General features: G+C 46.5%; 1 pseudogene across 1 annotated transcript; it reads left to right on the top strand.

Moving 5' to 3' along the window:
* Positions 1 to 818: 818 nt before the first annotated feature.
* LOC142817210 (uncharacterized) lies at positions 819 to 27,286 on the top strand (annotated as a pseudogene). The gene is made up of 23 exons (XR_012895118.1): positions 819 to 858; positions 1,315 to 1,458; positions 7,770 to 7,886; positions 10,144 to 10,270; positions 11,025 to 11,054; positions 11,199 to 11,234; positions 11,303 to 11,347; positions 11,550 to 11,681; positions 13,002 to 13,225; positions 14,863 to 14,954; positions 15,047 to 15,155; positions 16,343 to 16,486; positions 17,365 to 17,656; positions 18,165 to 18,227; positions 18,548 to 18,673; positions 20,041 to 20,264; positions 21,301 to 21,398; positions 22,515 to 22,620; positions 23,565 to 23,732; positions 24,206 to 24,319; positions 26,399 to 26,531; positions 27,038 to 27,082; positions 27,182 to 27,286. The product of XR_012895118.1 is annotated as an uncharacterized LOC142817210 (transcript).
* The last annotated feature ends 611 nt before the right edge of the window (positions 27,287 to 27,897 follow it).

Below are 27,897 nucleotides of genomic sequence, written 5' to 3'. Positions count from 1 at the left end.
ATAGCGGTAATCCCCGGTATATGTTACCATGCACCCCTGACTGTTGAAAGGTGCAATCTGCAAAAGCATTTTAACGCGACAGCGTTAAAGAGCTCGTTTCGAGGAAATTCGGGTGTCGGCGTTGTTAGTTTTGAGATCAAAATCATCATCTTATGCATGACCGAAAAATTGAAAACGATACAAATAAAAATGATAAAAAAATCCTGGGCCAAATGGGGGCCTGAACCACGGTCCTTTGGCTCTGAGTTGGGATTAAACCTGGGTCGTTCACGTGGCAAGCGGATGTTCTACCACACGACCACATGTCTCTTTATGAGTAAAGTAAAAAGAACTTCCTCGGCTTGGAAATGCAGTGAAAGTAGCTTTCATGCTTTAGAGACACACGCGTCCTGTATATATGTTTCACAATGAAACATTAAATATTGCAGTAATACTGCGTGGCACAAGCGCCCATTGCCAGTGGGCGTCAACAGATGTCATTATCATAATGACTTTGTGGTTCAAAGTTGGTCACCCACTACAAAAGGCACACGCACTATACTGCACCTATTCTCTTAAGACCACGTAATGGCATAGCAAGTTTTGAAATGTTTCACAGTGTTCCGAGTACGCACTAGGAACAGAATATCGCTATCGCGTTCAGCTCCTAAAGTTGGAGCTTTTGGTCCCCTAATGTTTGTCCAGCTGCAGTGACAGCTCAGAAGTGCGGGCTTATTGTTTTCTTCACGCAGGTATGCTGACGTTGTGGTGCTTCAGACGCATCTGAGGGGTGGACATGATTGGCCATTCTGCCGGACCACATATGCTTCCCTTTTCGATCATCCGTCCGATGACTCCTGCCTCCAGACGCCGCCAGCGGTGAGCCAAGCTCTTGCCCTCGTAACCCACGACGCACACCTCTTTGGTACCCCGCGCGTAACGTATCTATACTCGCAATGAAAGCTTATCCGAAATATTTAGGCATCCTTTACTTATAAGTTTGTTCAAAGTTTGTTCATTACGCCTAGACTTGAGGTTCCAAAGTAAAAAGAGCCCAGGGGACTTCCTCTTACCACATGCGTACATATGTGGACCGATGTAGATAATAACTAAAGTTGAAAAGGACGTCCCCGTTCGCACAGATAGTAGGGACATTTTTTAACGCTCTTTAGTTTATACAAATTTCTTGCATACATAATCACTATATATTAGCATGTGAACTCGATTTTATTGTACGCCGAGATGCTAGGGTAGCCGATCGGCTGCCACGTGTGCGTTATTCGTTTTCACTTTAGGCTCTTATTTTGAGAAAACATCTGCGATTCCGCGCTGCAGGTCACCGCTCTTAGTTGGATCAAGCTTTTGCAGCCGTTCTCGGTGCCTACCTGCCTGTCGTTCAACATGGCCGCTGTAAAGTTCAAGGCATCGAAAAACGCAACGCCAGAGGCATCCTGCGAGAACGCCGTAGAGACGAACGACGTACGTGTATGCGCGAGAAGCAGCTAGTCATGTTAGCACATTGGGACAAACAAAAACAAAGAGCGAATGCTGCTGAGATAGCATCGTGGAGGCGGCTGCCTCTTGTAGCCGTTTGCTTGTTTGCTCCCTTCAGTTACATTGTGCTAAGTACGTCAACATGCCATTTTTCCAGTTTTTATCTGCTGGTATTGCAGATCCACACTACAGAGTACTTGGTGTTACGACAATAGAAATACATTTTTAAAAGTGATTTTGCTCTAATTATGGTAGCGAGTTCTGTTTTAGGGTGGTTTCAGTCGGATTGTTGGCCCCGAACTTGAAGGTGTAATAAATGTTATATTCAACATTCAACCAAGAGTAAGCTAACCTGATGCCTTCATTAATTTAACTTATTGATAATGAGCTGACATAGCCTCGAAACATTCATTGTTATAGCGTTTGTGTTATTTTATACTTTTAAGAGTCGAGATTTTTTATCCGACCTTTCGTGCTCGCAGAGCAAACATTGTGAGCGCCCGCATGCGCACTATAGCGTAGCGGCCTATCTAATCGGCAGCGCCACCTGCGGCGCCTTTACTCAGATAAACTCCAAGCCCAAGCGAGGGCCGGGGACACGTTTTATCAATCTCGCTCCCGCCTCCGGGGCGGTCGGCACGTTTTCATGTTCGAATAAAGCGCATTCTTCTCGTTCACAACGCCTCTCAGCCTTCATGCCTAGCCCGCCCAGCCCTCACAACTGGCGCAGTCGACTCCGAACCATGCCTGGAACGTCGCCTTTTGCCCGCCTCGTGAAGTGATCCGCCGGACTAGCCGCGCGGCGCTCCGTCCTGTGTTTACCGTCCGCCGCCCGATACGCCTTTCGGCCGCTTCGTCCAAGTCATTTCGTGCCTTTGCCTTTTGTTTCGCCGACCGTCGTGCTGACGCCCACCCGCCCGATGAAGTAGCTCGCCTGCAGAGCCGAACCAACTTGACCTGCCCGCCTTTTTCGTCTCTCGTGAGTCTTGTGCTCCTTCTGCTAATTTCTTGTGAACGCCATGCCGCTTGTGAACTGGAACGAGGCTACGCCTGAGGACCTCGCCGGCTTTACAGCAGACTTCCTCCGTGAAGAGTTGGTTCGCCGAAACCTGGACGCTACGGGGCCGAAGGAAGAAGTGATCAATCGTCTCCTCGCCGATATAGCCCAAAACCGCTCAATGACGCCTTTGTCGCCTTCCCCAGATTCCTCAGCGTCCAGCCAGCGCCCGAACACTACGCCGCTTCCTTCGAGCTTCGATGCAGCCCAAAGTACCGAGTTGCTGACGGGTTTACTTCAACAGCTCCTTCAAGTGTCACAACGCGCTGCAGCGCCAGTTCAGGTCACGACCCTTCCAGACCTGTCCGCATCGCTTCCTACATTTAATGGAGACGGCAGCATTTCAGCGTCCCACTGGATTGAAGAGTTGGAACGAACTCGAAACCTAGCTTCGTGGGAGCCTTCAACCGTACTCGCCGTCGCTCTGGGAAAGCTCCGTGGAGCAGCCGCGGATTGGAAAGCAGTCATTGGCCGTCAGTGTCCCACCTGGGACGCCTTCAGGCAAGCTTTCTTGGATCAATTCAGCGCCAAGCAAACCTTACTACAGTGGCAACAAGCTGTTACTTGTCGCGTGCAAGCGCACGGAGAGAACCTGGTCCACTATTCTTTGGCGAAGTTGAAGCTCATTTCGGGATGCCCAGTCACTCTTACCGACACTCAGCGCATAGAGTACGCCCTTCAGGGCATTTCCGACGAGAACCTGGCCACTACTATAGCAGCACAACGGCCAGAAACCGTCGCCGCCTATATGGACATCGTAACGCAGCTTGACCAAACATTGAGCCACTTGTCTCGTCGACTCCCACGCCCAGGGTATTCAAGCACCAAACTAGTAATGCCAAGCCCACAGGTGCCCCACCACAGTGAAGAGGGCACGAATGTTCAGGCGGTACCAGACAAAACAAGACAGCCGCAGCGAATCGCAGCCCTACCACCAGACCAACAAGAGGCTCGGTACCTGACCATCTCTACGAGGCACGGCGCTCCTGCCTACCGTTCTGGCCAGAACTTGGCCGAAGCCGTGTGTTTTCAATGCCGCCAAAAAGGACATCTAGCTTCAAAGTGCCCATCCAGAGCTACTGCCACACAGTCTACAACGCATCCTTCGCCAGCTCTTCACAGCACACTTTCCGAGACCCTTGATGGATCGCTGGTCCAATGCGCCCTTGTAAACGCCACAATTGCTGGAAGCGGCCAAGTGGACGCATTTCCAGACAGTGGTTCCAAGGTGACACTTGTTTCTCGTCACCTTGTCAGATCTTTGCCCCTCCTGCCCTGGACCAGACCCCCTCTAGTTGTCGTTGGAGGAACGACAGTGGCTCCTGCTGGTGCTATCTGCTTGAAGATCTCTGTGGGACCCATCACCGGTTTGGTGGAAGCCGCCGTCCTCGATAACAATGCCATGCCACTTATATTGGGGGAAGACTGGTTTGCTGCCAGTCACGCACAGTTGGTGTTCCAGCCACCCATGCCAACTGAAATTCGTCATCCCACCACAGGAACAAGTGTGCGGTGCTATGAGCGACTGTTGCCCAGGATGTCGAACGCTGTTATGATCCAGGGGTCATCTTTCAATTACCATGTATCTGGACACCACAGCTCAGCAGGCCTCCAGCGAATGCCACTCCCAGGCCCAGATGAACCCCCGTGGTTAGCACTATCTTGTCAATATGAGGTTTCAAACACCAACGGCCCGTCTTCTGAATGCAGGCGAGGTGCTTCTTCAACAATAGAGGTTTGCATTGACCCATCCTTGCCTGCCGCTCAGGTTGGTAGCCATTTGCCAGCACATCAACAACGGGAAATCACGAGCATTCTTTCGAAGCACGCTGAAGTATTCGCTCGTGAAGAGGATGACTTAGGTCTGTACGAGGGTGTTGAACACTCAATCGACCTTCTTCCCGATGCTGTGCCATACAGTCGATCCCCTTACCGTTACTCTGCTGCAGACCGTCGTTTTCTTGAGGCTCAAATAAGCACACTCCTTCGGCAAGGCATCATTCTACCAGCCTTAGGACCTTGGGCATTCCCCGCAGTGGTTGTCAGCCGAGGTAGCAAGAAGCGCCTTTGTGTTAACTATGTGCCCCTAAACAAGATGACTGTGAACGTCGTGCAACCACTTCCACATGCGGATGACATCATGGATGACATTGCTGGGTCACAGTACTTCGCCTGCCTTGACCTAAAGTTTGCTTACTGGCAAGTTCGCGTTCGTAAGGAAGACCAGGCAAAAACTGCTTTTGTGACCCACTATGGCACCTTTATGTGGACCCGCATGCCATTTGGGCTGAAGAACGCACCTGCCACTTTCCAGCGAGCCATGCAGTCAATTTTTGCTAACCTGCAGCCCCATTGCCCAAAGTGCGGTGTGCGGGTGTACTTGGATGATGTTCTGGTTTTTGCGCCAACTTTTGACGAGTTTGCAAGGTTACTCGACGAAGTACTTGGTGCACTCCTTGCCAGTGGATTCAAAGTTTCACTTGACAAGTGTAAGTTTGCTTTGAAGTCTATCAGGTTTCTCGGATTCATTTTGAGCAGGGACGGCAAGCAGCCTGACCCTGCCAAAGTCGAAGCCATCATGAAAATCCCACAGCCTGCAAACAGCAAAGCAGTTTTGTCATGGCTCCAGACAGCAAACTTCTATCGCCGATTTGTGAAGAATTTCTCTCGGATAGCAGCACCGTTGCAGAGTCTCATACGGTCTGAGGAGTTTGCCTGGACCAGCGACTGCAATGAAGCCTTTCAGCGAATTCGCACAGCATTAACAGAGGCACCTGTACTGGGCCATTTTGATCCAGACGCCCAAACCACAGTCACAACAGATGCCTCAGGAACCGCAATTGGTGCTGTGCTCTCTCAGAAACAGTGTGGAAAAGAAACTGTGATCGAATATGCGAGTCGTGCACTCACGGCCGCAGAGAAGAAGTTGCATAGCAACGTTTGGGAGTGTATTGGTGTCCACTGGGCGGTTACGATCAAGTTCCGACACTACTTGCTCGGCAAGAAATTTTGCCTGTTGACTGACAACTGGACCGTTGCATGCTTAACAGCCAACATCAGGCCTTCACGTCGTTTTACGACCATGTTGATGGATCTTACAGAGTTCGACTTCACTGTGCAGCACCATCCAGGCCGTCAAAACGTGGTTGCTGACATGCTGTCACGATTATCTGCAGCAGTCCTCCATCAGACACAGTCTCTCGCAGCTATGCAAGCAGAAGACAAAGAGTGCCAGGACCTTCGTCGCTCTCTGTCATCTTCAGAATCGTGGGACCATGACCTTGCCATAATTGATGACATCCTGTACCATAGTGACGCGACTTCAGGTTCTCAAGCTATTGTAGTGCCAGCAAAGATGCGCCAGGCTGTCCTGGAGGTTGTTCATGACGGTGGAGGCCACATGGATGTAACCCGGACACTGACCAAAGTGAGAGAACGTTACTGGTGGCCAAACCTTACGTCTTCAGTGACCCACTACGTCACAGCATGCCAGATCTGCCAAAGCAACAACCGCCCAATATCTAAAAGTGTTGGCAAAATGGGTCTCATGCCAGTGTCGGATGTTCCTTTTGCCTTAATTGCCATTGATCACATCACAATGCCGGCTGCTTCAGGAAAGAAGTACATTTTGAATGTCATTGACTTTGCCACGCGTTTCATTGTCCCAGCGGCTGTAACTTCAACATCAGCTAAGGAAGTTATAGCACATTTACAGTCGGTGTTCTTCCGCTTTGGTTGTCCTGATGACTGCATGTCTGACCATGGAGCAGCCTTTGAATCTCACCAGTTTAAGCACTTCATGCACATGCACGGTGCTGAGATTCATTATTCAGTGGCATACCGCGCAGCCAGCAATGGTCTTGTAGAGAGAAGCAATGGGACTTTAGTCTCCGTTCTTCGTAAGCTGTGTCCAACGGACCAGACCTCCTGGGCAAGCAAACTCGAAGAAGCTGCTTTTGCCATCAACACAAGCTATAGCGCCAGCAGCTGTTTCTCTCCATTTGAACTACTGTATGGATACGTCCCCAAGCTCCCATATCAACGCCACCGTCCCGCCACAGCCAGGACCCTACAAGACCGTCTCCTAATGCTGTCTCAGAACCGGGCCGTAGCAGCAAGTAATACCGAGGAAGCACAAGGGAAACGGAAGACAGCATATGATCAGTCCCATCGAGACCACTCCTTCCAAGTCGGCCAGTTCGTCTGGGTGCGCCGCCAAGAGCCTGTAGCAGATGGAACTGGAAAGTTGGCACCCAAATTCAAGGGAATATACCAAATCACCAACCAGAAAACACCCGTTACGTTTGTCGTTAGCCGCGTAACTGGTCAAGGTCCTCGTGATCGACTCCAAGACAGGATAGTGCACGTCTCTCAACTCAAGCACTACGTGCCACCTTATGTCGAGCCTTACATTGTGAAAACCCAAGAGTGGCCTTTGTGTGACTTATCTGGCTCTCCCAGTGTTGGCAATGAGTTATCTCAACCACCAGTTTCCCTTGGCCCTGCAGTTTTGCCTCCAGCGGTACCCTCCTCGCGACCTCACCGCCAAAAGCGCCCACCCGAGCGCTTGAAGGACTATTCTCTCTCGCAGTGAAGCCACCAAGTAGTGCTCCTTTCCTAGACCAATGGGACTTGGTCAGACAAGGAGGGGCCGGATGTGAGCGCCCGCATGCGCACTATAGCGTAGCGGCCTATCTAATCGGCAGCGCCACCTGCGGCGCCTTTACTCAGATAAACTCCAAGCCCAAGCGAGGGCCGGGGACACGTTTTATCAATCTCGCTCCCGCCTCCGGGGCGGTCGGCACGTTTTCATGTTCGAATAAAGCGCATTCTTCTCGTTCACAACGCCTCTCAGCCTTCATGCCTAGCCCGCCCAGCCCTCACAACATAAAACTTATCTTGAACCATCAAGTGTTCTCTGCGTTCTCATCTTTATATTTCGCTTCACTCTCCAGTAATCAGTTACTTGTGTGCTACTTAAAAATTGTATTGCCTTCACAGAAGTTTTGTGTGAAGGCTGGGAGGCTAACTGTCGCTTTTGTGATATAGTAGTACATGTTAACTTTTAACAGGAATTGTTTTTAAAAGTTGACGTCGTTGCATGCGCCAGTTTCTCCGACATGAGATGACATTACTCTAATGAGCAAAAGAATGAACACAGAGAGATCGGAAGAAATATAAGGAGAATAAAGACAAAGAAAGCCAGAGAGAGAGGCGCCAAAACAAAGTACTATTGCAGGTTTGCAGCACGCAGGCGTGGCCTAGCACAGAGTCGTCCAGCTCTGTGCTAACTACCTACCGTTATAAAGATGGATTCTCGGTTACCATGGAGACTGCGGATCTGCTGCAAGAAAAGGTTTGTCGGCTTTGGTCATCGACCTTTCTTTTTCCGTTTCCTGCTCTCGAATTCAAAAAACTATAATATAAAACAAGGGCTTATTATACTGTTTCAAACAATCATTCTAGAAGTCAATGTTACAGTTCAAAGTGAGCTCACGCTCACCGTGAAAACTACAAGCAGTAGTCTGCATACCCAACAGCACATCTTGAACAGTGTATAAGTCCTATTGGTTAAAATACTCATTCTATATTTTCGCAAGACATTGGCGAAACTAAGGGGAAGATTATTCGAAATTGCAGTCTCGTAATGACTTCTTTATTGCAGAAACGTCAAACACCCAAAAAATGCGCGTATTCCTGATATATTAAGTGTTCGTATCAATGCCTGAAATTAAAAAAAATCACGTGATGATGCATTCATTTTTTATTTATAAAGGCGTCTTTACTTTTACATGATTAGTAAATGTAGGATGGCATGACAAGAACCCAATAAATTGCTTTTTTTACACGATACTGTTTTATGTTAAGTTCCGCCACAGCTCCGTGAAGCATTTTCGTCACGTATATAACATTGTAAAATATTTACGAACAGATTGCAAAAAAAAACGAGAAGGAAAAGTTTCGCTGGGGGGGCGTCGGACGAGTGACGTCACGCTCCTCAGCGCACGACGGTAAGTCGCCAAGAGCGACCCTTCTCCATCATGTACCACTGGTGGTCCTCAGAACTCAGTACTTCAGCGCGTTTTCGTAATCAGTTGCGAGATGACAAGACTAGCGCGTTGTGCACGCGCGCTCCAGAGGTTGTTGTGCCGCACCACTCCGTGCCTCGATGTGCTCACGTGCCTCCGCATGGCGTGGTCAAAGTGCATATAGATGTTATCTGGCATGGTAGCTCACTCGCGCGCGCTTATCTCGGAATTTTGTCGTTCTGCAACTCTTGTGCTTCCACCGTACATTTGCTTTTAGTAATTAAAGAGATCACAAACGTCGCTTCACTCGCTTCCACGGCCGCGTTTACAAAAGGAGCGCGCTGCTAACACACGAAGTAAGAACAGCGACCATTGTTCACACTCCTCCAAGTATATACTTGTGCGGTCCTTTCGTACACATTTCTTTCTGCTTGAGCAGCCTGCTTTAGCTGTCAAGCTCTGAAAGTTGTTTGTCCGCAATCCTCTCGTGTATGCTCCTTTGTGCGTGCTTTGTGATTGAGGTGTTGCGCTGCAAGTTTCGAGCTGCTCGTCGTTCTTCGCGTGATAGTGCAATTTGTTGCTACGGCATTCAGTTCTTCGCCAAAACAATGCACAATGTTGAACTACCTCTGCGAGGACACGTTTTACGTTGGTATTATACCGATTCCTAAAAAGCGGTATCAACCACGTTGCTTTAACTTTTTAGCTCCCCCAGCTTTCTCTTTCCTAGTAATTTAAAGAACAAAAAAAAATTCCGCCATATCCACGAAGTGAATGATGATGAGTGGGCGAAGCTCCGGAGGTAAACCTGGTAAACCATGAATCCTCTGTACATTTTGCCCACTCGATTTTATTACATCGCTCCCCCTAGCGTACGTCGCCGCACTAAATCGAACGATTGCCTTCAACCAATGACACGCGCCATATGTGACATCATTCCTATTTTATAAGATCTCGCGTCTTTCATCAACTACAAGTACCGCTTTCTAGTTTATAACATCTTGCATCTTTTCATCATCAGCTACAAGTACCACCATCTAGTAAACACTACAAGAACTAAACGAGAGGTGGCTTCATACAGGAAACGGTACCGCCATCTAGTGAACACTGCAAGAACTAAACTAGAGGTGGTTACATACAGGGGGACGGTACCGCCATCTAATGCCTGTGCCAATGTGCACACGTGCTTCTTTTCAGCAAGATAGAATGGCAAAAAAAAGCTAGTGAAACCCGTCGTTCAGAACTTTTCTCACGCAACCCTTAAGCAGCGGCACAAATATCTCATTTCTTACGGGATTTACACACGCCAAATAGCTCCAATTTCGGGGAAGCGGCAAATGACCTGGAGGATCCGCTTGCACTGGTATGCTTTGTTCTCAGTATTCGTTATTTTGTTCTTACGGAAAACAAATACTTGCCACCAAGTTTGCCGCAATGCTTTCGTATGAATTAGCCATCATGCATGACCAAATTCACAGACATGAGAAAGAGGATCGATTTGCAGTATTACACGCATACCTGCGTACTTGTGAAAGGGCTTCTAACCCATACGCTGTGATGCTTGAAAAATCGCTGTTCTCACAGCTGGCGCGGGCACACCGTCTTTACCCTCGTTTCTGCGTGGCACTGTACAACGTGGACGTGGATGCCGAGCCATGCAAAGGATCGGACCTCGCCTTTGCACGCGTCGCCCAGATCGCCGACGCTGCTCGTGAGTGCCTCATTAGTTTTTTTCCATATGCGCAGTGCGGTTATGTTGCTACAAACATGTCATGACGTAGCTAGTAGTTCGTGGGTGCTACAATCGGTTCGACGGAGAAGTAGTGTAAATGCAAGGCGTGGACACGAAAGAAAGAAACGAGTTCAACATAACACGAAATGCCGTCGGCGTAGCGCTAAACACAATTCATTCGGCGCCTAGGTAGCGCCATGTGTGGATTTTTGTTACACCTCTGGTGAATAACTTAACGTAGAACAACTCCAACGCCCATCCGTAAATGACTAATTCACATGAATTTTTGTGCGAAATTGGGCGCGTCTGTACGTACCGTAGGAAAACTTATCGTGGTGCATGTCATTGTGTGCTCTCTAAATGACTATCGAATAGTGCATGCTTTCAACTGCCATTATTCACATAAAAACAGCGCCAAAAAACGGAAGACAAGAAAAGAAGCAGTGCCCTGTTTCTTTCTTTTGCTTGTCCTCCGTTTCTGGTGCCGTTTTTATGTGAATGCAGTACCAACTCGCCCAAGCAACCACTTAAGCTACCATATCATTTTGAAAGATTTCCATAAAATCCAACCGAAAATGTGATTGTGCTTCTGTGTTCTTTCCTGTCCTCGTCAATTTTGCGCTTCCAAGTTATTATGAACCAACTAGCCCAGCAACGCATTGTTTGGAACTGTGTTCCCGAAGTAGGTTTCTCTCTAATGCCACTTGTTAAAACTTGCGTTGAACTTTTACAGATTACAGGCACCGCAAGCATGCCACAGCGCGTAAGTGCCCTTCTGTGAAAAATTGCAGTGCCGGTATAAATCTTAAAAAGTTTCCAGTGGTTATAAAAGAATACGTTGCCACTATCTTATTTTTCTCGTCCTATATAGGCAGGTTTCCATCAAAAATTACTCTTTTTTTTTCAGAGCCTCGTGGGAGAAACTCTGGTGAAAGTCCAGATGGTAAGATTGACCGTGACGTCACGTTAACTACATTTATAATAATTACGGTTCCTCTCTCTGCTACTCAGACGAGTCTGGGTCGAGGACAGCTGTGCAGAATGCGACGTCCAGCAGTAAGTACGGGAATGTGCGGATCGTTGGAGGTTTTACGGCGACACTTGAACCTCGAGCTGTAACGTGTACCGCCTTTCCTAGAACCATGTCGATATTCGCTCGGTATTTGAAAAACGCCTCCTGTCCTGGGCACTAAGCTGTAAATAGAGTCGCCAATATGAACGTTTTCTTGCCATGTTTACTTTTGTTGTTGCATTGCAGATGCCCTTGTGTGCATCCTGTCTGCGTCAGCGCTAAACATAGAAGCGTTCCCAATGCGGCTTTGTTCCTACGTGGTCTACACACGCCGAGTAACACCTGGTGCTCCACCCCAGCCTTTTGTCCCCAAAAATGGTAAGTTATGATCATAATTGAAAATTTTGTTGAAGCGCAGTGAAGACGGACGGACAAAAGAGGCTGACAAGGACAGCGCTTGCGGTCCTTGTTACAGCGCTTGCTGTAATTTTCAATTATGAACGTAATCCAACTAGCCCAACTTGCCACCTTGCTGCAGTAAATTATGAGCTTGGATTTTCAACAGCTAGGCATTGACATAGAGCATTGAAATGGTAGAAATGGTCGTTTTTGTGGTAGCGATTGATGAAGCAATCTCAAACTCAACGAACTTTATTAGGTGAACTTTTGCCCAACAAAACAAGGTGCAATCACAGCACAATACCGACTGGTACTCGTGTCAGTCGCAGAACGTACGCACACATTCAAGTTGAGCATGCAATTTTCGTACAGGGTCGTCAAAGTTTCATTAGCCTTTTCGTACAATGCCAGTTATGAAAACACGCCTTGCGTTGGCGGTGAGCTTCATAACATTTGATAATTGATAATAATTGTCAGAGTTTAACGTCCCAAAACCCACTACATTATTATGACAGACTCAGTAGTGGAGGGCTCCGAAAATATCGACCATCCAGGGTTCTTTAACGTGCATCAAAATCTGAGTGCACGGGCCTACAGCGTTTTCGCCTCCACCGAAAACGCAGCCCCCACATCCGGGATTCCATTCCGCGACCTGCAGGTCTGTAGCCGAGTGCCTTAGCAACTTGACCACGATGGCAGGTCACTATTTGATAATTAGTGAAGTACGGCTCCCTTAAAAAGACTTAATTAAGCGTGTCAAAACTAGTAAATTCATTTTTTTCATAGCTACCACAACCAAATGTGCGATTCACACTTTTTAAAAGCTGGCATCAAAATATATATTCTTCTGGCGCAATGCAGTCACATTTACGAATAACCCGGAAACTCTCAGCAGTGATATGTTAAATTTGTTATACTGTTACTTCATGGTACTGTCACTAAAGCCGTTACCTTAAATGTTCGAGTTTGTATAACGTGATTTTTGTCTAGCAGTTATGCATACTCCAACAAATTTAGTTGCTACGTGGTGTCTTGATAAGGGCAGGGCCCCGCTCGAACACGAAGATGCACCGGAAGGCACATATGCACACAAGACCATGATGAACCAAATAGCCTCTACTGAGGCTTTTCTGCATGGACTTTGGGTTTAGGTTGTTACCACCTCGCCCCTCTAGATATCATGTAATATTTCCATGCGCGGCTATTGAGTACATGAAATCCCGATGACCCACATGTGCTACTTTGGCAGCACTTAGGCTGAGCAAACTGTAGTTTTTTTGCATTTCGCAATCGCTGCAGATGCCAAGTTCTACAAGTTTGTGCGTCGGTGCGAAGAGACCGAGAGCAAGGGCCTCGTTGCTGTCACGCCTCCGATGCTTGCCACACTATTCAAGGATAACTCAACGCTCAATGTTGATGCTCTTAACAGCGTTATGCGCCAACTGGCCGGCAGCAGGGTGGCCGGTCTCGCTGTTTTCGCAACTCCAAGCAACGACCTGCAAGGACTGGCGGTCATGGCACAGGTGTGTTGTATTGTACGCAACGCGTTTTGATCGGCTTCAGTGCACCTGGGTATAATAAAGGCACGTATACATAGCCGTGGTAACTGTTAGAAATATTTACGGCAATTGAAGAAAATTGCCCTCTATTTGTGACGCAGTGATGTTGCCACTCAACAGCGTGCAATTACGACGAGGACGATAAAAAACAACACGCCACAGCGCTGGACTTGCAACAAAACTTTGTAAGTTCAGCGCTGTGGTGTGTTTTCTTGTCGTCCCCGTAGTGATTGTGCGCTGTTATTTAGCAATGTTACAACAAGAAGCCCAAGTTTTCAATATCCTGAATTGTATTGAACAATCTTAAAAAATCAGCTGTTACAATGTGACTCTTGGAATAACTCAGGTTCCCAACATCAAAAAACGCTTGACACTCTCGACAATACTTGTTTTTGCGTTTTAAGTGCACTCCCATGATCTCCTGGTTAAATCGGTGAAAAAAATTTAACATCTCGGCGGAGCTCGTCTGAACCACGGCCGATCTTGAGTGGCATGCTCGCTCCTTTACACCATGTCTACACATAAAACCTGTGGAGCTAAGTTTTTGACAGCACAGCGCAAGTTTTCGAATGCTTTGTCCTTATGTGATGACAAAGCAGCCATGGCGAATCAATGCAACAGGTTCCTCCTCACTTCGAACGACAAAAAATAATGCCAGGGACTGATGTGCAGTGGCTCAGGTAATCAAAGGTGTAGACAACTTCTAAGAAAAATATCACAGCATATTCACAGAGTGAATGATGATGAGTGGAGTGAAGCGTTCGTCTATCCACGCTTCCGTCCGTCTGTTCGTTCTTGCGTCCGTACATGCGTTTGTCAGTCTGTCGGTGCTTCCACCCGTTCGTCCATGTCTCTGTCCATGTGTCCATTCGTCAGTGCGTCCGGATGGATGAATGGACGAACACATGAAAGCATGCATGGACGAAAGGACGGACAAGAGCACGTATGGGTGGACAGACGGACGCACAGATAGATGGACAGAAGCACGGATGGACGGATGGACGCATGGATGAACGGAAGCACGGACGGATTAATAGACAGACGGACGGACACAAGCACGGACGCGCGGACGTACGGAGGGAAGCGTGCACAGACACAGATGGACGGACGCATGGACGAACGGACAGAGATACGGACACACGAATGGAAGCACGAGCGAATGGTCAGACGGACAGAAGCACGGACGCTTGAAAAAATGTAGGGACTGATGAATGCTTCGCCCTACTCATCACCATTCACTTCCTGGATATGCTATGAAAACCACTAACGCACGCCATCTAGTTATATTATTCCCAAGGACATGTAGATACAACGTCATCTACTAAGCAACTCGAAAACTAGAGGTGGCTGCGAGGAGGGAACGACCCACGGCCTATGAAGCTTTGCCCCTAATATTAAAACGTTTCCATTACTTCTACTGATAATCTCCGCATGCGACGTTTTGATTACTTACTTCTTCTACACCGGAAAGTGGTAACAAGAAAACTTATTTTGCGTGCGTACGTAAGCTTCGTGAATGCAGAAATCAGTCTTTCAGTTCATAATTTTTTTCCTCCCAAAATTTCTGAGTTACTAAGACAAAAAAATGCGCTTATTTTTAGGAGGCCTTCAAAGTCCTGAAGGCCACGTTCAAGATGGTCGTCGGAGTGCATGTCACCAGCTTCGATGCCCCTGTGCTCAAGGAACTGAGCAAGTGAGGCCCTTTTCAGCCTTTATGTCAAAATACCATGACTTCGCGCAACCGCAAAAGTGTGCCTTCGACTTCTTATTCTTTTCTTATTGCAGGAACAGCCACTTGCTCGTGCTCTTCACGCACAGCATGCTTCGAGGCTCCAGCTGCACCGTTACTGCTCCCAGCTCGCTATCCCTAACCCCGATGCACTACGACCTCATGGTGAGCAGTAGCACTTTGAGTAGAGCGACTATGTTTATTGAGTATGAAGTGCACCCAGTTGCTTGTCCTTGAAAGTCCATGTCGTTCTGGCTTGTTCGTTCACTAGTTGACGAGAATGTGTCACCAGTAGCCGCCGATGAGCAGGACTGTGTAGTTTGGCCCCTTCCCTCAGCCGATAAGGTAGTCTGGGTAGTGCACCCAGTTGCTCATGCTTGAACATTACCATCGCTCTGGCTCGTTAGTTGTGGAACACTACTTGACATGAATGTCCCGCCCGGACTCATTGATGAGCAAGGCTGTGCAGCGTGACCACTTTCCTGTGCTTGATAGTTCGGCGGAAGCCCGCTAGGTGGCGGAAGGGTTAAGAAAGGAAAAGGAGACAACCAGCAGCTTGTAGCACGAACCCACAAAGAAACCTATACGGATCTCACAGAAAGAAAAGCCTTTTAGTTGCCGAAAAATTTATCCTGCCCAATGCTCAGGTTCAGGATGAATTCTTCCGCAACTAAGCTTCTATTACTGAGAAATCTATAAGGTTTTCTTTGTGTCTTCGTGCTACAAACGGGTGGTTGTATCCCTTTGTTAAGTTCATACTTAGTTGTGTGCAGCACAACTGCGACAGCGTCGTCTCACCCGCACCACATGGCCTGCAGTAACACCTCGACTCGGGTTAGTTGATATATACTCGAACAAATGCAGAGTGACTTGAACGCAGACAGGAAACACATGAAACGAGACGCACGGACGAGCGTCGACTTGGACCTTAGTTTATTTGCACTTATATAGGCCTTTTTATGCACCGTATCTAGTTATGTCAACCAAAATACTGATAACACAAAATTACATGAAAGGTTTGGTGCGTAAAAAGGCATATTAAAATGCAATTAAACTCACTTGTAAGTCAGCGTTCATCTCTGTTTTATGTCTCCCGTCTCCATCCAAGGCACGCTGCATTTCTCCGAGTACCTTGAAGCATCGTCGTTCATTTAGGTTTACTTAATACTTAGGGGCAGATAGGACTACCTGAGACATCGTTGATTCTGAATACTATCTTTTTATTCTTATCAAATATATTGTTATCGCGAAAACTGTTATCGCGAACGAACACGCAGGCTTTATAAGCTTTCTTCCGCTATATTCAATGTTTTCATTGCATACACCAACCACATTTTAATTTCTTATTTCAGAAAAATCTACCGGTGCTTGAAGGCGATCGGCAGTCGTACACCTGCATCTCTATAAATTTTGCTGTCATGGGCTTCAAGACCCGTTCTTCGAACGCCTCCTTAGGAGACAGTTGTGTTAACAGAAGGCTTGAATCATATGACCATGTTAGTAGCATTTTTGTAGCGTTTTTTTAATTCTCTAAATTATCATTTTACACTTTGCTTTTCGTAGGCAGAATAGCATGTGGCCAACGCACAGAGCCTATCTGTAATGGGAATACATGCAATGAGCGTATTGCATATTCGATTTTTTTTTTTTGCCAATAGTTCACACCCACTGCATGAAACGTAATCACTGAACGAAATCCAGGAATACTACGGTCTTAAATACTATCAGTTTTTTTGCATTTCTCTTGTAAACTTTAATCCACGTAGCTTTTTTACTGTTTACAGTGGTGACCAATCTTTTGTTTTCACTACCTCCGTACAACCATAAACTTTCGGCAGTTTTTGTTTTCGCAAGTTTCACTTTCTGGCAAAACTTAAACTTACAATATTAGTTTCTAAGCACTGCAATTATTTTTAAAGCCACGCTGTAGGGTTTGCAATTAGCTTTGACTATTTGTTTGACTTTATGCGCCATTTGCTTAGGGACAAGTAACATGAGCTCGAAAAAATATGAAGGTACAAAAAAGTTCATGTACGTTTTTTTTTCGTATAAAGTTGGTTAATTAAAAGTTTGTCTCAACTATGACCGAATATCTCTGCTATTCAGCGACAGTCGCTACACTGTGAAAAAAGGATGTGGTCGCCCAGGTACTCATTGGCCCCGCACGGAACTCCCCGATCAACTTTCTCTGCAACACGTTTTTTAACGAATTTGTATTGGGCGTTTTTCTCTTATATCGTGCGAGTGGCCCATAGCTTCACAAATCTCCATAAAAACTGCAGCTTCATCACGAGCGCATTTCTAGAAGCCTATTTAATTACCTCCAGAGCTCAGCGTTAGGACAGCACGTTCATTACGAGCGCATTCCGTGCAGACGTGCTGGGCTGCCGCCAATTTGTGGCAGACGACGTCACAGCTCGTGCACCGCCACAACAGCAGCTGGGTGCAGACGTTCGAAACTGAGACGTCGGTGGGAAGCGCGGTGCGCCCCTTCCTGGAGGCCTACCCGAAGGGATGCGCCGCGGCGGTGTACGCCGACTTCGAGGACGCCTCGGGCACTTGCAGGCCGCGCTACTCTCGTCTTAGGGCTCTGTCCGCCCTGATGAGCGCCAAGGCCGCCGAAGCGTCGCCACCCGTCAACTCTATGCCGGCAACAGCAGAGTCTGGTAAGTCGAGCTTTTCCACAGCAGTCTCGGCTGAGTTATATCGCGCATGTCTGGATACTTCGTTTCCTATAGGTCAGCCCATCTTACCAACAGAGGACTATTTAGCCGTCCGTGTGCAATGATATTGTACACAGTCCAGAGTACATAAAACCCTGAAACACCTATGCAGTAGGGCTGGTGTCTGTGTATAGACAATCTGTATACCAAAATTGAATACCAACTGTGCATAAATGTTCTTCAGACATACCTCATCTCGTTCTCACAGTCATCGTTGCAAAAGTAGTAAACTTCCTGTGCCGAAAGTTATCATCTTCGTCATTACAGCTTCTCTGTTTAGCGGTTTTCGCAGCGTGGAACATGATTTTTTTTGTGAGTGCGCCATGCGGCACATGCATGGCAATCATAACTAGTTTACTTTAGTAGAAGCATTGACTAGTATCTAATCAACTTTTTGTGTTATGCAACTTACTGATGTGTTCAGCACGGGCAAACTCTCTTGACATTCCAGATGCAAATTCACTGCCGACAGGATCGCCGGAGGACATGCTGTCTACACACGTCACTAAGCGAAGTAAGACCTTATTTAACTACGATATCTTCTGTACGCTACTTGAACAATTGTCATAGCTTAACAACATAGTTTTTGTCATATCATTTCACTTTGTTTTTCGCAAACCTACTAAACGCAGTAATATCTGCAAATTCAGAAACAGATAATGAAAATTACGAACAGAGAAACTCAATATGAAGTTCTCATAATGTGAAACCATGACACACTGCGAAATTGTGGACAAGACTTCGATGCAAGATGAAATAACAGTATATTTCAAATGAATATCGAATGCTTAAACTGTACACTGTTATTAACACGTTCATGTAAACGTGACGCAGACAAGATGGTCTGTTTCGTGACGCCATCTACGCACATTGTGACCGACCTGCCTGCCGACTCGTGTGACTACCTGGTCCTCTCGACTCAGAACTTCACCGCTGTCGAGAATGTCACCGAACATTTCGGTAAGCATGGCAGCCGTTATTATAAAAAGACATATATGGCTGTTCAAGCGACGTCATTTCCATGGTTTCCGACACTTAGTGACCCGTAAACAATTGTCTTTGTCATGATTTTCCCAGCGCTAAGCGACATTTAGCGATCCCCGCCACCCGAACAGCGAATATCAGCCTGTGCAGTCTCACTTTGGTATTGTATACCTAGCCATTCTAACTTTTGCAGAGAATCATCACAGCAGTGACGTATAGAACAGGTCTGGTCAGTGCATTTGTAATGTTTAGAAAAATATGCTGAAGGGGAAACAATGGCGAAAATAGAGGCAAAAATATAGTATGCGTGTGGGCGTTTTTTTTTTCCTCACTCTCCATGATCCCGTTTTAGATGTTTGGTTATGTATGAAAAGGGCGCAAGCACCCTATTCACGGACAATTTTTGAATAAATATTAAACAGCTTTTTGCTGAACATATCATCCAACATTGACAGAGCTCCCGCCACAGTGGTCTAGTGGCTAATGTACTCTGCTGCTGACCAGCTGGTCACGGGATGAAATCGCGGCCGTTGCGGCTGCATTTTCGATGGAGGTGGAAACTCTTGAGGCCCGTGTGCTTATATTTAGGTGCGCGTTAAAGAACCTCCAGCAGTCGAAATTTCCGGAGCCGGGCCTCCACTGCGGCGTCTCATAATACGGTGGTTTTGGGAAATCAAACTCCAACAATTAATATTATATTAATATTGACAGAGCCTTTCAAATTGTTAAGCTTTCCAGTAACGAAGCAAGAACACCGCACGCAAAAGACGCTTCAGAACAAGCCCATTTGTCAAATTGATTTTTTGCCCATGGTGTCAAATCTTTTGAAGCAGTAACAAGCGAGGTTTGTAATATTAAGCTAATCTTGAGCAACTGCTTGCGTCACCATCGTGACTCTGTAAATATCCTCGCCGGAAATCTGTGTGAATGGATGACTTACCAAGCTAAATTGGAACCAGCTAAATGTTAAGGCAGCGAAACTTTGTCTTGCATACTTTGTTAAAGAAACGGCGCAGCTGAGACAACTATACAAGAAACGTGAAGGCATATCGCAAGCCCTTTGTATTTATTATTTGTATCACTTGCGTAATGCTCTTAACAAACTTTAGGGTATACGCGACGCCTCAGCGACCGATGCGTTCACTTTGTCAGTGGTTGACCAAGTGATCGAAGAAGCGGCTGTCTTTTTTTCTTATTGCTTCTCCACCCTGTTTCTCGGGTGTCATGGCTTGTACACAGCGTGCAATGTCTTCCTTTAGTCTTTGATGCTGCTCGGTAGTGTTTTGAATGTAACGTGACCCAAACATAGGCCTCCTTGTCGAAATGAGTTCACTCATGTGCAGGTCGCTGGAAGGAGCTCATGACCCAGCTGTCGGGGAAGACTCGGCTGGCGCTTGGGTTGAACGCGCGCACGCTGGTGTCGCTCTACAAGGGCGACTACGCGGCCGGCGTGCTGCTGGTCGAGTCCATACCATCGTGGCTGAAGCCCAACGGTGGACGTGCCCTGGCTTTGCTAGCTGGATCGCTCGCATCGCAAGACGAGTTGCTTCTCTTCGGCATTCTCAAGGTGCAAATATGAGAACATTACTTTGTCTTAAGCAACACTTATACCATATGTAAGCAGGTTCGCTCTCGAGAAAAACCAGCAGGAAGAGCAATGTCTAGGAATTCTCGATGCAGTGGAAGTAATATTTATTTCCTCCAGAAAGTGCGGACTGTGTAATGAACGCCGCATTCATGGTAATACTTTGCATAGGGCAGAAGCGTAAGAGGCTAAACTTGCGAAAACTTCGTTCACAAAATGAGTACGCGCTTTTCAGAAGCAGTTCGTCCTCTTGAAGTGACGACGTCGTCACTGTTCGTGAGCACAAAGGCAACTTTTTTGTTACCTGTCAGCGCAGAAGACGTAGTATTTCGCGTTAAGAAGGAGAACGCGTATAGTGTCACATTATCGGAAAGTTGTGGTGCCGCAAGCTGTCTCCATGTGCCAGATTAATTTGCCTGTACACCCATATTTTGGGCAAGCAAAGACAATGTTTACTCCCATAATCCCCTGTCGGCTAGGAGAACACAAGGGTTACGTAACATCTGATGGCAATTGAACACTAACTAGCGGAAATCATGTAATAAAAGAAAGGCAGTACGCTATTAAGGTAGTTCGTCCCACATGGCCCTCAGCCCCAAATAAATGTGAATTTCCCCTCTGAGCAATTGAAAATTCACCAGCGCTGAAACCCATCTGTAGACAGACCTCATCTCGTCGTATTGAATCGTCGGATTGAAAACTGACAAGACAAAATGTTTCGTTTTAAAAGCTCTGTTGATGCTTCGTACTCGCAATCGCGCTCATTTGCACGAGTTCTACTCACGTCGTTTGTGTGTACTAGTAGTGGCATGTGGATTCAGCAAATATTTGTAGTCGTAGCAGTGGTTATTGCCACACAGCCACACAGATTGCCACACAGTAGTGGCTATTGCCACACAGCGCCAGCCACTCAGATTAGCTCGCGCCAGTCTGTATGCATTGTCTTCAACTCCATGCACTGGCACGTAGCAATATTAACGGCACCCGTTCCTAAACACATTTCTCAAATTCTGTGCAGGATTTACGTTCAGCGCTCAACCAGGGAGGGAATCCGGCACCTGAAATCATCTTGGCTGTGTCCTCCGACAGCGAGCTTTTCCACAAGGAACTTATTGAGTGAGCCGGGGCCCCAAATAAGTTGAAAACTGTTTATCGTTTGGATATGTGCGAATGAGGATTAAGGAGTGTTAGGGGCAGTTGCTGCGTTCCGAAAAAAAAAAGCTAGAGCAAGGAAATCCAGCCCTGTGGAAGCGAAATAGTGCAAAAATTCTGGAAACACTTAGTGGCACAATGGAAACCTCTGGTGCTTTCGGTTGCAGTATTTCCTGTAGTTCCGGTTACGGCCTCAAGCAAATCGTCATGGCACTCCACCTTTAAGGCTGCATTTAAAGTAGCTTTTTATAGATGTGGTATAGCGTTTCCCGCAACAAAGCTCGGTAGCCTAAATGAAATTACTCATTTATGCGCGTCTATAAATACTTGCCAGAGATAACGACGCGGTGCAGGCCTAAAGTACTCTCGTGATATTGAAGACGAAAGTTTTTTCGTGCTCGGGTTATCAAAAGCACCAAGTGCGAATAATCTACATTGTGTGACCCAGCTCTCTACACAATGACTCCATCATGGTTCAAAGATCTCACAAACATATGCCTGCCCTACATCAAAGCTACTACTACTTCCGAACAGTTCAAAGTTGAAATAAACGGGTCAGCGTCTCGAAATTATTTGAAATCCATGATTAAGGTTAAATTTTTCGTATGATGATTTTGAATTCAAATTGACTCGTTATGTAAGTTCATTCAGCACAATTAAAGGTTTGCTTCGTAGGGATCTCAGGCCTCGTGCGACATCACCGTGCGACACCCTCGTGCGATCTCGTGCGACACCCCCGATAAGTACAACTAAAGCATTGTCCGCCACGGTGGACCAGTGGCTATGGTGCTCGGTCGCTGACACGAAGGTCGCAGGTTCGATTCCGGTCGCGGTGGTCGCATTTCAAAGGAGGCAACATGGGAGAGGCCCGTGTACTGTGCGAAGTCTGTGCACTTTAAAGCGCATCAGATGGTCAAAATGTTGAAACTCCTCCACCTCAGCGTCTCTCATAATCATATCTTTATTTTGGAAAGTAAAACATCAGATGGTATTATTAACTAAGGCACTGTTTTGATGTTACTTTAACCAGCTTTTTCAATAAGTATACATATGGCTGTTTCGACGGGTTTCACTTCTCAGGATGTCCGACGTGTTCGTCCTGGTGGACCATCACATTCCTCGGGAGTCTGGCGCTCCGTCCTGCAAGGTGGCCTTCCCCTCAGTTTCACCGAGAACATCATCATTGGTAAGCGGTGTTGCAGGCGCTAATCACTGAATCTTCATGCGCAAACTAAGTATCGTTTTTTTTTTCTTTTACCACAATCTCACCGATTCAGCAAACTCTCTGCTCTTGGAAAGTCGGTGGGATGCATGCACCGGTGTGCCTTTGTTTGAGAGTAGCCGAATAGTTCGAAGAAGTTCGAGACACACCCGTCAAATAATCGAGGCCCCAGTGACTGACCACTCCGGCGAGCAGTGCTTAAGCATGGCATCAACAGCCCTCACTATTACATTACAGAGTACAGATTGATGACTTCTAATAGGTTGGCTTTCATTACTTTATTATTGCGATATCAATTATATGAACAATCTTGGCAGATTTTTGTCGTCACTGTCGCCGTCATCGCCATGTCCTAGATATGTATATGCACTTACATATGTGAAAAGCATAAAGCAATATAAAGCACTAGAATAAATTCCAAATGAACATACCAGTCATTCGGACCAGTGACCTCTCACTCCGCAGTCCGCTGCGCAGCTATCGCATTCGTTGCTTCGCTCTAGTGGTGAAACTGGCTTTTTTCGTGTGGTTGCATTTTTTCTTTGGTGCCATTTGTATAAGCGCGTTTTTGGAGGAAGCAACTCAGTTGCAAGTCAGCACCTTGTTCGTTCTTCTTTACGTCTTAATTTCGGAAGTTGCTATGCAGTTCACCACGCATGTATAAGATAAGTGCGTTACCGACGATCAGATTACCGACGACCGATGGCAGCGCTCGCCGCTGTCATTTCACTTGGAGTGTTGTTGTTTTTTTGCTTTTTTTTTTGATAGTCCCTTCGGCTGAGCACAAGTGCGTTCAGTAAATAATTGAATCTTTAATAATTCGGTTGCTCGGCTCTTCACCATCACAAACGCACGACAATATTCAAAAGCAAGACAGAAGTGGCCTGCGTGGGCGCCTCTTTTCGCAGACGTCGCCCATGCTTATCGCCAAGGATCTAATGCAGAGTGGCGGGGGAAACAAAACGTATTGCATCAGCATCAATCTGGCTGTGCTCAAGTTCACCACCAACGCCGGCAGCCTCAGCTTCGCGAACAGCAGCCACTGCGACTCGGAGGACGAGGTCGCCTATTCCGAGGTTAGACAACGGCTATTTTCCTCCGTGTACACCACGCCTCATTCAAGTTAGGCAGTCATCTCTTAATGTTACTGCCCGTAAAGCTGTCGCAGCCGTACTTTGTTATAACGCCTAAATCTTATGTACAATAGTACGCTTCCAGATTTCATCGAAATAAAGCCGCAAATTTAGAATCAAACACCATTCTCTACAACGAAACTAAATCGTATAAGCCACCATGGGAAGTATCATTCTTAACGTATGTAAACTCTTTCGTTACGTTACTTAAGGTCCCGTTACGTTACGTTCTAGTTACGCTAGCCACAACGTCTATGCCGAAACATCTGCAAATAAGATTTTTATGCAGGTCACCCTAATGATCCGCAACTGTCACAGATATCTGATGCGTATAGTGTTTGAAGCTCCCTCTTTTCTAATCGATGCTCCCTATCACGCCATCACAAGTAATCTTTCATTTGATCTTTCATGCTCAGCTGTGCCAGATGAACAATGCAGTTCATGTGTACGATATGAACTGGATGACTGCGTCGCTCAAGGCCAGTAGGAAGCTCTACACTTTCGAGAAGGCCGAGATGTTGCTTTCAAAGGTGAGGGGACCGCATTCAAGTCTTCACCGCACATGTAAAGCTGTATTCACACAATGGACGACATCGTGATTTGACTCCGGGGATCTCGTACGTTTCCGCTTCGGTCCGCACAGAGCGATTTGTGACACGATGGAAGCCCAAATCACCATTGGGATCCTCGGGGAGCAATGCCAAAATCCTCGATTGCAGTGTGAATTCCCCCCGTTCGTGTGATTGCTGGTTGCGGTGGGATCAAAATCAAGTCACATGTCACGTGAGAGATCCGTCCGCGTCACATCCATCGTGTGAATACAGCTTAAGGCACTGTGAGAGGCCGTGTGAAAAATTGATACTCTAATAGACTGCATAATACTTGTTGTCAGCACTCTGTTAGCTGATTCGTGTCGTTTTTTTTTGTTACTGTGAAAACGAAGAGCGTCACCAAATGAAAGTGGTGGTACATGATGTACTTATCGTGTTATCCACTCTGTGAATATAGCGCTTGCAATCATTCACCAAGTATTCAACGGATTTTTGATATTTGTTGGAACACCCATTTCGTTGCCGCGTAGCTTACATGATTACGTGGCACTTGTTGCACGTGTTTTGTACTTAGCGCTCTCTTCTGATGAAAGAATACTGAATTATTGACCTATAGCTAATGTCAAAGCACCGGCTGTTTTTTTAGGGGCGAAGCTCCTTATAGCGGCATTCGTTCGTCCCTCATTGCCGTTGTAGTAGTGTGTAACAAGTACGTATAACGTTTTGACCTCCAAGGTGGTGCCGGTGAGATATTTCTTCTGTGCGTTGTTGAACAATAAAAAATAGTGCTCAATGTACTTGCCAAAGGCTGCTAAGAGGAATGAGAGACAGGAAAATTCGGCTTTTAGTTAACGCGCACGCTGCGAATTTTTTATAGTTCAACAACGCACAGAAGACAAGAAAGGGTTGCTACGTTATACTCGCTGGGCGTAACCTCTTAGGTTTTAGAAAGGTTTAGTGAGCGTTGGGCCACACTGCCATGAATGCAGTGAACTATAGTATATACCATGAACTCAAGGTGGTTAAAGGTGGGAAGTAGACACGAAGCGCAAGTCGTAAGAAAGTATGCGTGTGCCTCCTCTCGTTCAGTCCTTGGAATGTCCGCTGGATGGCGGTGCTTCTATATGCGGAATATATGATGAAAAGATGCGAGATGGTAGTACTTGGAGTGTTGAATAGGTGGACGAGAGGACACACAGACAGATGCGTGTACGTACGCATGGATAGCTGCAAGGACGGATGGACGCATGGACGGACGCAGGAGCGGATGCATGGACAAAAGCAGGGACGGACGCACAGATGAACGTGCGGACGCATGAACAGACGCACGCGCGGACGGGCGGATGGAGGCGCGGGCGGCCACACAGACGCACACATGGATGGACGGAAGCAAGAACGAATGGGTGGACGGATGCTTCGCCCCACAATCCATTATTCACTCCGTGGATATGCTGTCGTTTTTTTTTTTTCGTAGCTTAGTCGAAATGATAGCTACTCAACAAAGCAGTACGTTCGTTCTTCATATTACTTCGAAAATCTGTCGCTGTACAAAAGTTTCAACTCAAAGGCTTAAGGTCCAACTAGCCCGAACAATACCTAACTTTGCATTTCGAAGAGAAGCTTGCGCAGTCTAGTTACCAATTCTGGGTGTACTGTAGTGTTCGGACGTTAATAAAAAAACTGTAAGCATCGAGTGTATTGCGTGTTTACTTCTTTTATAGTACCTACTATAGGGAATAAATACTAGGCTTCCAAATCTTCAGGAGGCGAAAATGGAAAATTGTAGTTTAGTGAAGCGAGTTTGCCTGCTTTACAGTTACCTAGATATTTAGCCAAAGTCACCTTGTGAATGGTGCGTCAGTACAATCGTGTGATTTCGATAAAGAGCTCCGCTGCCTCCCCCCCCCCCTTCCTGTTTTTCCCCCTTTTAAGGTTCGCATATGAAGCTGCTCTCTCCTTCATTCGTTGTTTAGGAGCAGCGCACAGGGCTAAGAAGTGCAGTAGCACGTAGTCCTCATTCTGTTTTATTTCTGGTTACGTTCTCGTGGTGTCGTTCAGGTTCTATTTCTAAAGGCATGGTTCCCGAGTCTCTGCGTGGCCACCTTCCACGCCGAGCTTGACACTGTCGACGGAGAGGCCTGCCCGCAGTCCGAACAGTACGCAAGACTGCTCAGCGTGCGCAAGGGACTCGGTAAGCACGCTTAGCAACTCCACTGACGCAACTCAGTTCTGTACATCAATAGAGTTTAGTGTACATAACATCGCTGCTTGTTTCGCCAAATAAAGAGCCCCGCAAAATTTGTGCAATTGTGATGGGATGTAGAATTGACATAACATCACCACGACAGTTTGTTGTAGTTGTTTTTGGTCATTAAAAATTATTGTACCCACACACCAGTGACAAGACGGGTGCTTTGTGCACCACCTGTCCTGTCCTCTTGTTTCAATACCCATTTTCTCACTTTGCTCAGCGCAACTACATCGCAATACGTTACAACGACGATATAGTTTACTGCACGCCCTAAGCGTTGTAATACAAGAATGGTAGTGACCTTTAATCTATCTCGAAAGTATGGCTTGTCGTGTTAGTTTGATTTTGGGACGCTATTCTGAACAAGTTTCTTAGCATTTTTGAGCCACTGTGAGCTTCGCGTGATAAGTTATCCAGCTGAAATAAAACTCTATTTCTTTTTTCAGACTCTGCTGTGCATGGGGAAAGTCATTGGAGAAGAGACGCCGCAGGTCAGACGCAAAATCATTGAATTCATCGTCGAGAACACAGTCAAGTCATTTGTAATATGTATCGCCCAAAAACGGCGTATTTCTTTCTTTATTTTTCAGATGGTGCCTGACGTGGAGTCCATTTCTCGGTTTTGCAGAGGAATCATCGTCCACGTTTCTGTAACATTGATTTAATATTACACTTGGCCCCCGGTGTCCTATTTCTATGGTGGTGCCACTGTTTTTCTTGAGTACATCGCTAAGTTGATATTAGTACTTTAAAACTTTGTTTACAGCTTCACACTAGCACAGGAGACAACTAACGTGATCACTCGTACGTCTGCCCTCGTTTGCGCGTCAAGTTCGCGCGACCTCTGCAGTCAAAGTTCCGTGCCAACTATGTGGACGGCATTTTATTGCTTATTTTTGCAAAGAACCACTAAAAAATGCGTCCTATGCGACCGCTGTCGACTCTGTTTCGACATTATACACGACCCAGTCACGCTTCATAACTCGCGACTCAGATTTGTGAGCAGAGTGTCGTTGCCGTCGGCGTCTTCAGGCAGCATGAATTATGCATGAAAAGAACATTTCGAAACGGCGCTCTTATTCAATTGGCTGACGTCTCTGTATATATTGCTATTACAGAACACATCATTTTGATCTCAAAATAGCATGATGCGTTGTTGCTTTCGGAATAACAGGAATATTTTGATCAGATATAAACGCAAGAGCTTTTGCTCGTATGACAAAAAAAAAAGCTTCCGGCTTAGCTTTTCGGGCTACAGTGACAAACTGTGTTGAAATTAACAGATTTTCATCGTAACCGCTATAGA

Source organism: Rhipicephalus microplus, chromosome 5, assembly GCF_043290135.1.
Source record: "Rhipicephalus microplus isolate Deutch F79 chromosome 5, USDA_Rmic, whole genome shotgun sequence".
NCBI classification, from domain to species: domain Eukaryota; kingdom Metazoa; phylum Arthropoda; class Arachnida; order Ixodida; family Ixodidae; genus Rhipicephalus; species Rhipicephalus microplus.
Note: the sequence above shows the minus strand (reverse complement) of the source record. Positions and strands in the feature narration are given on the sequence as shown.